The sequence below is a fragment of the Hemitrygon akajei genome, chromosome 15 (assembly GCF_048418815.1).
Source record: "Hemitrygon akajei chromosome 15, sHemAka1.3, whole genome shotgun sequence".
Lineage (NCBI taxonomy): Eukaryota > Metazoa > Chordata > Chondrichthyes > Myliobatiformes > Dasyatidae > Hemitrygon > Hemitrygon akajei.
The window spans coordinates 21,932,072-21,948,973 of NC_133138.1; the positions used below are offsets into that span (position 1 = coordinate 21,932,072).

General features: G+C 39.4%; 1 protein-coding gene across 9 annotated transcripts in view; it reads right to left on the reverse strand.

Annotated features, from left to right (window-relative positions):
- The window catches only part of tenm2a (teneurin transmembrane protein 2a), a 2,964,155-nt gene that overhangs the window by 1,679,675 nt on the left and 1,267,578 nt on the right, over positions 1-16,902 (reverse strand). The gene's annotated exons all lie outside the window — the stretch shown is intronic.

Genomic DNA, 16,902 nt, shown 5'->3' on the forward strand with positions numbered 1-16,902 from the left:
CAAACAAATAAATAAATAAATAAATAAGGGACTCCAAATAAGTACTCCAAAGGTGACATTGTCAAACACTGTACAGCTCCAATTTGACAACTTTTATACTCAATGCTATCACCAATAAAGGCAAGTATGTTCTATATCTTTGCACATTTTCTACTTGTGTTGCTACTTTCGGGGAGCTGTGAACATCACACCAACATCCCTTGGTACATCAATGCTCCTTAGGGTTGTGACATTTTTTCTGTACTGTCTTCATACGTATCATCTTCCAAAACACACTGCCTGGATTAACTTTCATTTGCCATTTCTTGGTCATATTTTCAACTAATCTACATCCTGCTGCGGTATTTGACAATGCATGCACCATCTATATATCCACCAATTTCCATGTCATCTGCAAGTATACCAATCAGCTTACCTATATTCTCATCCAAATCATAAACAAACCGTGACTGTATTGATTCCAACTTTTCTTTTGTAAGCATGCTGCTCAGGTGCAAAGAGTGTTAAATATGAAGATCTAAGCAAACCAGCGAAAGGATGAACTGCACTCTCCACCTTTTCATTGTATATTAGGATATAACTTTGTTCAAACCTACACAGAAGTCTGCAAATAGTACTTAGCTTTGTGTGTGCTCTGCATATTACTTTCTGGCAAGAGAGAATTATAGTGTATTTAGCCAATTTTTAATACTTCCCTTTTGTGTCAAATAGTTGTAACAAGACTTTACAACATTCCTGATGAAGGATCTCAGCCCAAAACATTGATTGCTTATTTCCATAGATGCTGCTAAGCTGCTGAGTTCCTCCAGCATTTTGTGTGTTACTCTAGATTTCTAGCATCTGTGGGATCTCTTGCATTTTTAACAAAACTTTGCCAAGCTCCAACCAAGGAGCATAGTGCATGCAAGTGTAGTCACCATAGAATTATGAGACCACTAACAATGTTTTCACACTGCTCTGAGGTTGAAATTCCAGTTCCAAATATTACATACACATAATGAAGAAGTAAACTAGCATGATCAGCTTATTAAAGCAAGTGATTGCAACAAACACAATATCACAAGTATTCTGTCTTGGGATTGGTTATTCTGTCTTGGGATTGGTTATGTGTGATGATGTAAAAGGCAAATCAGCACAGGATGATCTGAGAATAAATGACAAGACCGTAAATTTGGAGATGAATTCAGATTTGGTTATTCCTGCATTGTCACAGCTATGAACCAGATAGTGATTCAATATTACATTGCACTACCCAGGGGGGAAACTGAACGGCAAGAAACAAATTATTGCACAGAAAACATGCAAGGGAAAAAATGCATGAACTTCAAATTTTACTGTGATATTAATGATGCTCTGGGCTATTGATCAGTTCACAAATGAGTCTGGTACTCAAAACAGATAAAAGTATGAAGATGTGTTAGGTGTCAATGGGCTCATGTATTTGTAGCCAATAAAATTTGTGCTTAGAGATAGAGGAGATATTTTCCATTTGGAGCACAGCTGGTAAAAAAGGCACAAACAGCAATCCAAATTGAAGTAACGTACATAAAACTCTGGAGGAACACAAAGGATCAGTCATCATCTATGGAAAGAACAAACAGTCGATATTTCAGGCTGAGATGTTTCTTCAGGTATTGCTTGTGAACACCAATTCACTTTTTTATTATTTCTGTTTTTGCATTATAATTCTTAAATTTAATATATATATACACACACACACACCCAGTTTATTTATTTAATTATTTAATATTTATCATGTATTGCAATGTGTACTGCAACTAAGTTAACAAATTTCACGACTTATGCCAGTGACATTAAACCTGATTCTGATTCAGAGGTCCAGAGGAAGGGTCTTGGCCTGAAACATTGACTGTTTATTCTTTTCCATAGATGCTGCTTGACTTGCTGAGTTCCCCAGCATTTTGTGCGCATTGCTTTGGATTTCCAGCACCTCCAGCAACTCCAAATTAAACTTGTTTCCAAGTCAAATGAAAAATTGTAACAAAATGAATTATCCATTCTGAGGGAAGGGACTGATTTTATCACTTCCATTTGTACTACTGTAGCGGTGTGCTACACGCAGTGCTGAAATAACGACACGGAGTTGGTAAACTGCAGTTAAAGAAGATTTTATTCGAACTTCGCGGCTTCGCTTTAAAGCCTCCCTGATCCCGCCCTCCCCAGGCGCGGATGCTGTAGGGGGCACGTATTCACAGTCCCGTGCGAGCTTTTCCCTTTGTTAGTGAAGCAGACCTGGCGCCCTTTTGGGACTGGCCTTTATGCCGACGCACTGGCTATTTGTGAGCCGGTTCGAGAGCGCTAGGAAGTGGGTCGCCACACTACCTCATTTAAAATGCCCAAGCTGTCTCACAAGGGAGTTAACAAACAAAATGCCAAAGCAGATGGGATGTCAAGGCAAAAACGACACAAAGCAGAGAGGAGGGATTAAGGAAGGAGTGAATTCAGCAAAACAAAGTACACATGAAAGCTGATACTGCAGTTAGATGATGTCGTATCATAAACTATTATGACCAGAAGCAGTCCATTCTGGATGGTGGCCTTAAGTGTTTCTGCTTGTGTGCTTGAGTGATAAGGAAGAGAGCTTTTGACAAGGCCAATATTGCCAAATTTGAATGAGTGCAGAATAGCAGTTAAAGAGAGAATCATTGTCAATATCTTTTAACACCGGTTATTAAGAAAAGAATCAGAGCAATTGTGCATCCAAGGAAGGCAAGGAGACTGTGGAAACAATTCAGAAAATGTTCTTCTGCAGTGAAAATCATTGTACCAAAGCAGATGTAGCACAGATTGTGGATACTTCTTTTCTTTAGGAGATATTGAAACTTATCAAAAACTTACTATCAAATGTCATGATCCTTATTGCAAGGTTGCTGTTTGCTCAGCCACATGGAATTATTTCCATGCCTGCAACTTACTGGAGATCACGGAACAAAGTTCAGCATTTACTCAGTCTTGCGATTCAGACAAAGCTTTTTGGTTATTACTTCGAGTAATGACGCAGCATAGTTTATAATAAGATTGTTGAGCAGTGCTTCTTTTGTACCAAAATAATGAGCAAAAATAACCAAATAGAAGTTGATAAAGCATTTCATTAACAATCATATTGAATTAAAATACAAAATTAAAATGTAAGGTTGAAGGTCAATAGGATAATATTTTGTGAAATCCTTTGACACCAAAAGGCAAACTTCGAGATAGCACGTATAGTAAATAACTGAATTACAATTCATTGTAAGATCCAAGCAAAATGCCTTACTGTACCCAATCTTCCTGAGAAGGTGGTGAGCTGCTTTCTCGAATTACTCCAGTGTCTGAAGTGGAGGTGGCTTGGGAGTTTCTGATTTTAGACTCAGGATTAATGCACAGGTACATTTCTGAGCAATGTGACCTGGAAGGGAACCTTTAGGTGTGATGGTCCCTTGAACCACCAATCCCTGTCTTTCTTGACAAAGAGGTCCAACCTTTGATGACTCAACAATGTTGATGATACATTCAATTCTCTTTTCCAATCAAAAGCAAATAACTATTTTATGAAGTTGCTTAATAAAATAGTTTGCATCCTGAGTTGCTTCTGAATAGGCTAGGGCATTGCTGAAATAAATATGTACTTCAGGTGACTGAAATTCAGCTGAGCAAATAGCACTACCAGGACTTCATCAATGTTTGGGATGTGGGTTCCAGGAGAACACTGCAACCGTTACCATACTGGAAAAAAATTCTATATTGTTCAGGGTGCAAGCAAGCAAAGGAACTCAAAGAAGTGGAAGATCAACCTCAAAGTCACAAGCTGACTCTAATGATTTGGAAGTGAAAGAAGCAACTCAGGATAAAAACTACTTTATTAAGCAACTTCATAAAATAGTTATTTTCTTTTGATTGGAAAAGAGAATTGAATGCTTAAGTGCTTTCACTGTAAAGTACTTAGCTCTTTATGAATTATATAGCCTGACTTTCTTTGAAGAGATCATTTCTTTTATTGCTAAATTATGTGCTGTGTGATTCTGTTGTCCTACTGTTGTCCTTTTTACACCCTAGTTATCTTTGATTTTGGCTGGTCATGCCCTACAGTAATGCTATAAATACATAACACAACAGAGATGATTAATCTGATTCTAATTGCCATATTGCCTCGTTTAGTTTCAGTCTGTCAGAGATATTCATTTTGCTCTACCCAAATCTCACCTATTGTCTCTTCTACAGAAAACTAGATTGTTTATTCCCACCTCTGATGATTTGATTCTCCTGACCGGCACTGCTTTTCCTGTATTGTGTTTTTGTTGATCTCAGCTTTCCAGGGTCTGCAGGTTATCTTTGATTTTGCCTATTTGTACAGAGAAAGCTCTTTCCTCATAAAGAAAGGTAACCTGAAAATATGCTCCTTTCTGCAGTTATACCTTCGATTGCCTTGCTTTGTGCAATGTAGAACTAAATTTTGTTGAACGTGTTGCTGGACAATCTGGGATATACTCCTGACATTTAAGATATTGGAGTGGTGGAAGGGGTTACAGTTTTTCTATAGAATATGACAAATTAAACCCACCCAAGTGTTATAAATGGATTTTGTCATGACTGTCTTACAATTCCAGCAGTGATTTATCTCTACTTGAAGTGGATGTGATGTTCCCTAACATTATCACAGTAGAAGACATGTTAGTCAGACGCAGATGTAACATCAAGAAGTTTTCAATCAGTGCAGAAGGAGTTGCTCACTTTTAAAGATATTAACAATTTTATGGAGTGGTTTGCTCAGCTATTGATTTGCATCATTATAAATTATCTGTTAGATTAAAACTCAGAAGTTGTTTTAAAAGACTTCCCTTCTGTACCCGAGCTGCTGATAACAAGAGGTATAAAACTAATCCTTTGGGATGTCATTCGCCATTTAGTAGAGGGAGGAGAGAGATTACAGAAAATTGAAAAAACAAACAATGCACATTAATCGGGAATTTGTCAATTAAAATCAGTCACTAAAACAAAGAACTATGAATGATGGCAAACTGAAATTAAAATAAGGAAATATTGAAAATATTTGACAGCTTATGAGGTGCGAAGCAAAGTTTAACATGCGGCATTATGAGCTTTAATCAGAATTGGAAATAGTTGAAGACATAATAAGCTTTTAAGTGGAAGGCAATAGTGAAGAGAAGGAAGAACAAAAGGAATGGAAAGAATGAAGAAGAAAACTAAAAGCTCCTGAAGAGTAATGGACCAAATTAAAATGCAATAGCAATGTTTATCAAAAGCATAAAGCGAGTTTAAAGAAGGTTCAAATAAATAAATAAGAGCCATTTATAATCTTATAAATTGTTAAACATAGTGATTTAAATTGGTAAATGGTAAATGAGTTTATTATTGTTGTAAATACTGAGAGAAACTACAGAATCAGAATCAGGTTTATTACTACTGTGAAATCAGCTGTTTGGCAGCAGCAGTACAGTGCAAGGCATAAATTTTACTATGAGTTTCAAACATAAATAAATAACACAAAGATGAATACTGAGGTAGTGTTCATCAGTTTATGGGTCATTCAAAAATCTGATGGTGGAGTGGAAGAAACTGTTACTAAAATGTTTGAGCATGGTCTTCATGCTCCTGCATCTCCTCCCCAATGGTCATAATGTACAGGGTGCACACCCTGGATGATGAGGGTGGTTAATGATGGACTTTGCCTTCCCGAGGCACTACATCTTGAATACATTATCAGTGGTGGGGAGGGTTGTGCCTACGATGGAACTGTCTTATTCTACATCCCTCTGTAGCCTCTTGTGATCCTGTGCATTAGTGGATCCATACCACACTGTGATGCAACCAGTCACCATGCTCTCTATTGTATACCTATTGAAATACACTGGGGTCTTTGATCACATACAAAATCTCCTCACACTCATAATGAAGGTTAGAAGCTATGAGTGGATACAAAATTATAACACTAAATACACGAGTTATGAAATTCAGCAGATCAAGAAATATAAAGAGCAACTTTCAAACACAATGGAGAAATAGTGTTGCAGTTGAGATCTGTATTGCAACAAGGTTAAAAAAAAGCGCAAGAGCGGAATTTAAATACTTCTGGATATAAAACATTTTAGAAATTTAGAGAAAAGAAATGTAGAAATGATAGAATTGAATAATGAATTGGAGAAAGAGGATACCCTAGAAGAATCAAAAGCAATATCAATCAGTGTTAAGAGAAAATTGAATGCAAGCATAGTACTGAGATATTCTGTTGGCAGCCAGAAATTTGAACAGAATTTACAGAAATCTACAAACACCATAGAGGAGTGATAATTGGGGATTTCAATGATTTTCATAAAGAATGGGAAACAATAACACAAGTGACAAAGTTGGAGATGAGATATTCTTAGTGTCGCCAGGAGAATTTTCTTAACCAGCAAATCATTAGCAAGGAAGGTGGTTTTGCTGCACCTGTCTCTGGCAAAAAACTTAAGCTCAAGTGCAGCAGGTATTAGCAGCAGAACTTTGATGGATCAACAGTCATTTGACTTAGAGCAGCCTTAGTAAAGAGTATAGACCACTCACAGTAAAAGTAATCAAATGGATAAAGGGCAACAGAATTGCCCTTGGTAAATTTAAATCAAATTTTAGCAGGTCCACTATTATATAATATTGTTATTACGTTGAGTGAAGCTTCTCAAAGATATGTTCTCTTTAAAGTTTTGCCAGATGACCTTATTGTTATTCATTACACTTTCTTGCACAAATTTTCTCAGGTACTTCTCTGAAATGATGAACTTCATAACAAGATTCAAATTTCATAATGAGTTGCAAGTCATAATGCACTCAGATTTATGATGCAAAAGACATGAAATGAATACTGCCTGAGAAATTCATAAGCAAATGTTCTTTGAAGCTTTTAGCAGGAACCATTTCGCCTTCTCTTGCTCCAGATCTTCATGTGCTTTCATGCAACTACACACAAAACAATTGATCACTCATGCACGTCATCTGCTTCATGAAATTTGCTCCAGTATATTTATACGGTGACTAAAACAGTTAATATTTATTGTGTCTTGAGTTTTATGGGCAAACTATGTTTATTATACTGAACTGGGTTTGCATTCAGCCAGGAATCCATATTGAAGCAACTCTGGAGCAATCTCCTGCCAACTCCTGCAGAAGGCATAGAACCAAACTGCCACAGTAATTCCAAATAAATAATTGTTGCAATCTTTCTGACAGTAATGAGAGCTACGCATTTTCCTATAGCCGCAAAATTGGTACTTCGGATCAGAGAGCTGCCTATTTCACAACTTCTTGGTCACTATCAGCAGACTATTCTATTTTTTAACCTTCATTATCTCAGAGGTGCTGAGCACATACTTATGTACAATATTTGATGGTTCTCTGCCACCATCTCTCCCTTACAACCACTGATGTCTTTACACAGTCACACACAGCACATGCTTTCTTTCCAATAAAATATTAATTATTCAGTAGTTTCTCTTTGTCCTTTGTGTTGTGGTCTCTCTAAGTTGAACATTGGCTTTATGACTGGAATAACCTGTGGAATATATATTTCACACGAAGATGACAATTAAATAGTCTCATTGCCCACAGTACCCCATCTACAAAATTCCTTCCGTATCACTTATTAGATAGTCATGCTTTAGTCAATTAATTTTACTGTTTACCTGAATTTATTTCTTAAACTAATTGATCACAAGGTCTGGGATTTTTGAAACAAATGAAATTACCTCAATGTTAAATGACTAATTGAAGTGATTACTTAGGTATTTTCAGCTATTAGCAAGTTTAAGTGCTTGATTAGATTCCTTCAGATTTTGATTTTCATCGTTTAATTTTATGGTTGATTTTTTTGTATCTATGTGTTTTTGTTTAATACTGGATTGCTAGCGCTGGGGAAATCCAGTTACTTTCAAGATTCAAAGAGTGCATAGGTGTTAGAATGTGCTGAATTAATTTATTATGCTTTCAATATGCTGATGGTCATTATTTGATGTAAATTCCCTGATAGCTCACATAATGGTCAGGTGAAGACAAAAGGCAAAAAACTTGCTGATACACAAGGAAGGAAATTCAGAAGACAATGTACCTGGCTTTAGTATTAATGTTGAAGAGCCCAACAAAAATGTGATATCTTCAGAGAGACAAGATAATCTCTAAAGGGCAATCTCTTCTGCAAACACCATTCAATTGAATTTCATCCCATGTGTAAGTCAATCCCAATATGGTGTGCAATCCTTCAATATCTCAAAAGTGGATCACTGACTAAGGTGTAGCCTTTCCAGTGAGTTATGTCCAAGGCTTAGTCTGCCTGTTCACTTGACTGTAAAGGAAGCCACGCCATTAATTTGAGAGGAATGATGGGACAACAATGACTGATATGGAGCAGAAACTAAAATATGGATCAACTAAGCCAAATGGCTGGTCATTGTGCTGTAGAATTGATGCAACCAAGTACTGTCTCAGTTTAATAGTAGTTATGAAAGAAACCTACCCAAAAATCCATCAGTAGTCAGCAGCTTCAAACAGGCTAGGTGGTTATGATGTTACTTTTTATTATAACAGCTTCAGTTGTTTTCTTTGAGTGGCAGGGAGGCGATACATCTCTACCAAAGGAGGTGTATGGTGCTCCTTCCTCTGCTAGTCTGTAGGTCACCCTTGGGCAAGGTATAACACCTGCTTCGCCCCCTGATCAGGGTCACGTGAAGCCAAGGCGGCAGGTGGTGGCTGGTTATATGAGCAGCTTGTGCATATCACAAGCCTTGGCTATGCAACCACTGATGCCAGGCAGACAATCTCTGAAGAGTACTGAAATTGGTTGGGTTCGCCCATCTTGTAAAGCCACGGCCCAGAAGAAGCCAATGGCAAACCACTTCTGTCGAAAAATTTCCCTAGAACAATCACTGTCACGGAAAGACCATGATCGCCCATGTCATATGTAATGGCACATAATGAACAAACACGTTATTTTCTGTACTCTTTGGTTTAGGTCATTTTGAACCTTCTTCTCCTCTGCACTGAATTCCCGATCAAATCAAATTTCTGTTGTATCTCTTAAACAAGCAAGATAATTTAATCAGTTCAAAGAACACCATGTTAGCAGCTCTCTTTAAAATATACGCTATCCAAATTACAACCAGCTTGCTGCATTATTTAACAGTGAGTCTAGTACCTGATTCCAGCTGTTCAACTCTGAGCAGCCAAAGGGTTTGCACAGGAAGCTCAAAGTGAAGAAAGTCTGTTAAATTTCAGGATACTAGCAAACAAACTTTTATAATTTTCACCAGAATACTGCTGGCACTCTGAATTAAAAGGATTGAACAGGGAGCCAGACAGGAACAGAATCCATACACAAAACTGATTGTGAATCATTTCTTCTCATAACAGCTTCCACAATTGTCCATCTACCTCTGCTAGATGCTGCAGTGGTATTTGCATTCAATTAACTATGAGTATTATTAGTGTTGCTGCTTTTCTTACATTAAAATTTGGATCAATATATAAACTGTAGTCAGTCTATTTGTTATGCTCAGCTATCCAAAACAAGGATGTTGTAAAACTGATAACTGGTCAACAATGTTTGCTTGGTTGTTGATGGAGGGTTTGCAATTCACCTCAGCACTCTGGGGTACAATGAGGACAAACCATATAAGGTTTATCCCTCTGAATTGTACCGTATACTCAGTGAACATAAAAAAGGAAAGCGGGGTAGAATACAAGCAAACGCACATCTAACCTCTGTAGTATCCAGGACTCCTAAGGAAGTGGAGGTGCTGTGGTGCTTTCTTCACAATAATATTTATATGATGGGTCCAGGATCCATCATACTACATTAAACAATGTAGTGTGAGCAGTCTAAAATAGGAATTAGGCCCTCAAAACTCATCCTTAGCTGAAGCACCCCCTGTTCAGCTTTCCAAGCCTATGATTCTAAAGCAAAGTTAGACAAATTGGACTGATCTTTCCAAGTTCTAGCACAAGTACTTTAATCTTAATGACCTTCATTGTATTAACTTTCACAAAAAAGATAGAATTTGACCAACAAATGAAAATGTTTTTTAGAGACAATTTTTCCTGAAAAATTTCTCTGGTCATCATTTTCAATTTGATATCACCAGGATCTTTTTTTTCAATGCTGATCAATTCCTGAGTCTCTTCACTGAGATAAATATGTTCCCAAGGAACTTTGGCCAAAGTTACAGAAATCAATTTCGAGAGCATGACTCCTTCACCTCCCCCTCCCAACTCTCCTTTGACCCAAACCCAAATAGACAATAAACAATAGACAGTAGGTGCAGGAGTAGGCCATTCGGCCCTTCTAGCCAGCACCACCATTCACTGTGATCATGGCTGATCATACACAAACAGTACACAAATTTTAAAAATGAATGAATCTGGCAAAACTAAGTCATGCTGCTTAAAACTGGATTTCAACATTTCTTTAGTGTGATAAATTATGGTGCACATAGCAATAATGTTCAATAAAATGCTCACTATAATTCATGAAATTGGCCAAAATTGTTACAGATAGCACACTAGTGGCTTACACCAAGAATTCTGTCCTAAAACCAAACTAAAATCATTTCCAATGGATGCTGCATGAGAAGCTCTCAAATGCCATGAGTTTGCCAGGACTAGCATTGGGAAGTGTGGGTATTCTTAAAGGAATTTTCATTCCGCTATACCAGCAGACTCAGAACAGTTGGATAAAAGATTACTGACGAAAGCATGTGGAAGTGATGGGGCTGGGGTTCAGTTTCAGATTCATGTACATACATTGAAACATTTGTTGGAACATGTCATTTGAATTAACAACCAACACACCTAAGGATGTGCTGGGACAGTCCCAAAGTGTTGCCGTACATTCCGGCGCCAACATAGCATGCTCACAATGCTTGGCAGAACAACACAGAACACAAAATGGAACATAAAAAGTAGCAAAACACCAACAAAACAAACCTATTTCCTCCCTTCCACGCAAGCACACACACACACAATAATCCAACTCCAGGATAGGCCTCCTAGCCTCCAGGCTTCAGCCATTGGGCTACAACTTCTGGAATTCCCACTGACTTTCAGGCTTCGATCCTTGGTACCTACTCCTGGTAGCCAATAACAGGATCCCATAGCTCAAACTCTGAACATGCCAACTGACCAGCCCTTGTGGTTCTTTATGCTCCCTGCTCATGTGGACATGAACCAATGACCACAGATGTTCTTCGATCTCATGTCCACATTCGAGTGCAAGTGAAGGTTGGGATTCCAAATGTTCTTCCTCCAATATCTACAACTCTGGCTCTGGTCACAACAATTTCCTGTTTTTGTTGCAATCCCCATTTAGTCGGCTGTCCTGGATGACTCCCAGTGCTTGGTGAGACATGATGTGATCACTGATACAAAGCTACAGCAAATATTTCTGAAATGCACAGTAATTCAAGGGCTGCCATCAGTGATGAGACAACCAGACATGAGGCTTAAAATACTTGAAGCATTGAAAACCAATGGTGATAGATACTGGAAGACCCTTCATGTGATGTCTCATTGGCAGTTTTCAACATGCTGTCGATCTAATGGTCAGAAGCTCCAATTTTTGACGGTAAAAGAGAAATTGTGCAATGTATGAGTTGTGATGGTATTAGATGCATGACTGTCACAAGAGAAACATCAGATGCACTAGGATGAATTACACACTGTAGCACCCTGGGCAAATTCCCAATGGTACAGTTTCACCTGGAAATCATCTTCTGTACACTCTACCCTGGATTAAACAGATTTTGTGTGTGATTCACACATGAAAAGCAGGCAGCAATATCTCCAATTTCCGCAATGACATTCTTTTTAATCAAGTTATTACAGCAAATGTTTGTTTTGGGAAAAAAAGAATATGTTCAATCAAGCCTTGAAGCCTAAAGACATGAAGTTTAAGTAATTTGAATAGCTGTGCATTAACTTTTAAGTGTTGCCTGGAGCCACAGCTGAGTACCAGTGCAAGCTCGGGAGTAAAGACAGTTTGAAAATGGATTGATTGTTAAACAAAAGCAGAGCTACTTTCCATTACCATTTCCTTTCTGTTCATTTTTCAGTTAAGTGGACATTATCTGTTCCAGTTAAAGTGTGAACATCCACTGCCTTCCTTTTCATTTCATTTCTTCAGAACCATTTTCAATTAACCACAACAATAAATCTTCAGTCATGACTTTGAGTGAACCTGGAATCAGCAATTATCTGACGCAACCAGCCATTGTCCATCAGTCACTTTGTTGATTAAAATGCATGTGCTCATAATGCCTTTTAATATGCCAGGATCAATTTGGTATGGAATAGTAATGAGAGTTTATGACTGCACTGCTGCATTTCCTTAGCAACCTGGATAGTTATTACTTGGTTTTAGCAATTACTTGCACCATAATGGAAGCTGAGAGAGTGGTCATCAGGTACAGCAGGATTGTTTTTCCCTCTGGTGTTGAAAGGAAGTTGGACACCACTTTCATGCTGCCCAAAACAGCTAGCATTAAAGAAGGGGCAGACATATGTCTGCTGTTGAATCTAATCATCCTTATCCTGCTGCTCTTTTCTGGAATTATAACAATTGATTAGTACCTGGCGACACACCATGCTAGTCATGCCTGTGTTGCAGTATCTACATTAAGCACTGGGCTGGGTTTTATCTAGTAGCAGTGCCTTTATCTTTGCACTGTCAATGCGAAACTAAAGAGGAAGAGACACAAGAAAATAGGAAGATAAGAGAGCAGTATACTGCCACCATGTGAATAAGAAAAGTCGGTGGGATTAGGGCAATGTCTTGATCTGGAATATGTACACTGTCACAGACAGCGTTCACTCTACATTTTTGAAGCTGCATGGACCAACTGTTGTTCTGAGCAGGAAATTATTACATGGCATGGCACACTACATAAAAGAAAATTCCAGCGACACGGCAACAGACGCTATGTGCGCAGGAGCATTTCAAATTACGTGCAGCCGCTCTTCTGCGCAGCCAGAGGGAACAGTGGTCACAGTATTCATTTCAGATTTACTTATTTACTTATTTATCACATGTACGTTGAAACATACAATGAAGTATGTTATTTGAATGAATAACCATCATACAAAAGGATGTTATGAGACAGCCCACAAGTGTCGCCATACATTCCAGCACCACCACAGCACGGCCATCACGCTCAGCAGAATGACGACACAACAACAGCAATACAAGCCCCTCAACAGCAATACAAGCCACCCACTCAAACATACAGACAGACCGTCAACCCCAGGACAGTCCAGCCCCAGACCTCCGATCTTGACCATGGGCCAGTTTGACAAACTTAAGGGAAAGTCACGAGACAGCTTTGGTGATCACCCTTACATATAGGCCTTTCTCTCATACAAAGCTGACATTTCAACTAGACTGATGCCTAACATGGACTGGGCTTCATCAAAGCAGTCCTAATCGGTGATGTCTTGCAGCCTCAGGTACAGTTCACACACTGCCTGAACTGCTTTACCTATTCGTGTTGCAGTCATCATTACTCTTAACCTCCCGGTCACAGTACCTGTAGGGCTGCTGCAAATGAGCCGTACTGCTGGTCACAGACTCTGCTATACCTGTTCTACAGCAGGTAAGATAACCTAGTCACCATGCAAGATGCAGAGAAGACTGTCAATTAATATACTGCTGTGTATTAGCACTTTGGCTCAATGGATAAATCGCTGGCTTATGTTCAGGCAGAGAAGTAGTGTTCACTGTCTTGACAACAGGTCAATCAAATGCCAATAATCAGTACAGATTGAGTGAGATTGCTCTTCTATCCACCAAAGCTGAGACAGTTTTGCAATTCCTGGGGAGACAGAGGTGTCCCATATGACCTGGACAGTCAGTTAGTCAAACCTGCAAGGTCCCAGCTTCCATTTTACACCAGTAATAGATCTCAATAAATACTCTCACTGAGAGGTTCCAGTCAATCAGCAAGATTTGAGCTGGGGCTGCAGGAAATTGTCTGGACATGTTTGCTACTCATTTCATTAAAAGTCAAAATGCCGATTTCAGCCAAGTGGTTAGTCCAACACTTTACCCCTTCCGGTGCAGAATTCTGTCAGTAATTTTTAAGTTTTATGAATTATAACTGGAAACAAGTGGATACCCAAGGTGAGCAATAAGTAAATGGAGGTGAAAGAATGTATATTTGGCCTGATTTTCCAAGGCATTCTACAAGTACGTGAAGAGCAGGAGGACAAAATGTGAAAGGATAGGACCTATCAAATCTGACAGTGTGTATGGAACTGGAGGAATTAGCAGAGGAACTTAATGAATACTTTACTTCAGCATTCACTATGGAAAAGGCTCTTGGTGATAATAGTGATGACTTGCAGCAGATTGAAAAGCTTGAGCATGTAGATATTAAGAAAGAGGATGTGCTGGAGCTTTTGGAAAGCATCAAGTTTGATCAGTCACCGGGCCTGGATGAGATGTACCTCAGGCTACTGTGGGAGGCGAGGGAAGAGATTGCTGAGCATCTGGCGATGATCTTTGCATCATCAATAGGGATAGGGGAGGTTCCAGAGGATTGGAGGGTTGCGAATGTTGTTCCTTTATTCAAGAAAGGGAGTAGATATAGACCAGGAAATTATAGACCAGTAAGTCTTACCTCAGTGGCTGGTAAGTTGATGGAGAAGATCCTGAAAGGCAGGATTTATGAACATTTGGAGAGGTATAATATGATTAGTAATAGTCAGCATGGCTTTGTCAAGGGCAGGTCGTGCCTTACGAGCCTGATTAAATTTTTTGAGGATGTGACTACACATATTGATGAAGAAAGAGCAGCAGATATAGTGTATATGGATTTCAGCAAGGCATTTGATAAGGTACCCCATGCAAGGCTTATTGAGAAAGTAAGGAGGCATGAGATCCAAGGGGACATTGCTTTGTGGATCCTGAACTGGCTTATCCACAGAAGGAAAAGAGTGGTTATAGAAGGGTCATATTCTGCATGAAGGTTGGTCACCAGTGGATTGCCTCAGGGATCTGTTCTGGGACCTTTACTCTTCGTGATTTTTATAAATGACCTGGATGAGGAGGTGGAGGGATGGGTTAGTATGTTTGCTGATGACACAAAGGTTGGAGGTGTTGTGGATAGTGTGGAGGGCTGTCAGAGGTTACAGCGGGACATTGATAGGATGCAAAACTGGGCTGAGCAGTGGCAGATAGAGTTCAACCCAGATAGGTGTGAAGTGGTTCATTTCGGTAGGTCAAATATGATGGCAGAATATAGTATTAATGGTAAGATTCTTGGCAGTGTGGAGGACCAGAGGGATCTTGGGGTCCGAGTCCATAGGACGCTCAAAGCACCTGCGCAGGTTGACTCAGTGATTAAGAAGGCATATGGTGTATTGGCCTTCATCAATCGTGGAATTGAATTTAGGAGCCGAGAGGTAATGTTGTAGATATATAGTACCCTGGTCAGACGCACTTGGAGTACTGTGCTCAGTTTTGATTGCCTCACTACAGGAAGGATGTGGAACCCATAGAAAGGGTGCAGAGAAGATTTACAAGGATGTTGCCTGGATTGAGGAGCATGTCTTAAGAGGATAGGTTGAATGAACTCGGCCTTTTCTCCTTGGAGTGATGGAGGATGAGAGGTGACCTGATAGAGGTGTATAAGATGTTGAGAAGCATTAATTGTCAGAGGCATTTTCCCAGGGCTGAAAAGGTTTCCATAAGAGGACACAGGTTTAAGGTGCTGGGGAGTAGGTACAGAGGAGATGTCAGGGGTAAGTTTTTTTAACTCAGAGAGAGTGCGTGGAATGGGCTGCCAGCAATGGTGGTGGAGGCGTATATGATAGGGTCTTTTAAGAGACTTTTGTATAGGTTCATGGAGCTCAGGAAAATAGAGGGCTATAGGTAAGCTTAGTAATTTCTAGTGACATGTTCGGCACAACCTTGTGGGCCGAAGGGCCTGTATTGTGCTGTAGGTTTTCTATGTTTCTATTTTGTTCAATGAATTGTAGAGCAGCTAGGATGGCCTTGCATTCTTGACCTTTCTGGCCATATATTAACAACAGAATTACACGTCATGACATTTCTGAAGGGATGATTTTCTGTCAGAGTCACTGGCAGGTAGATGTGTCCCTGAACTTTTTGACAGACAAGAAGTAGGTGTGTTCTCCCCAGTATTCCACAAGTATTTTTTTGAAATTAGAGCAGGCTGTCAAAATAAGTTTACACCATGGTCTTGATTGGATTGAAGAGAGAGGGGCCATCCATGTCAGATGTTTCCAACATGGTCGGAGTCGCACTCCTAGTGTGCACTGCCCTTAGGATAACTGTGATGAGGACAACACAATGGCCCACTATTTGTGTATTGTGTATTTGCAGAGACAGTCTGAAAAATGCAATGGCCCTTATCAAGGTTCATCCTGAGCAGCTGCATAACAGAGGACTGCTTGATCTATTGGCTCTTCCCAGGGACTCACACCAGATCAAACATCAACTGCTGCTGGAAGATCATCAATAAGATGCACTTTGATCTGCCCAAAACTTATTGGTCTTCCAGTACAAGTGGATGTCCATAGAGAATGTTGCTGACTGAGATATTCCAGGTTGCATGAGTCTGTGCTAGTAGATACATTGAAGCTTGGTGCAGCCAGCATAAAGACTTTGTGGGGAAGGACAGCAGTCCTTCAGCTGCCTAGGTGTAATGGGGACAAACTCTGTGTAGATGCCTGGAGATCTGATATGTCACCAAAGACTCCAGAAAGTTTCTGCAGATATACCATGGAGAGCATTCTGACTGGTTGCATCTTGACTGATATGTACAGACTCAAAAACAATGTGCCAATGTACAGGATCAGAAAAAGCTCCATCCTAGGTATTAACCTCCCTAACATCGAGGACATCTT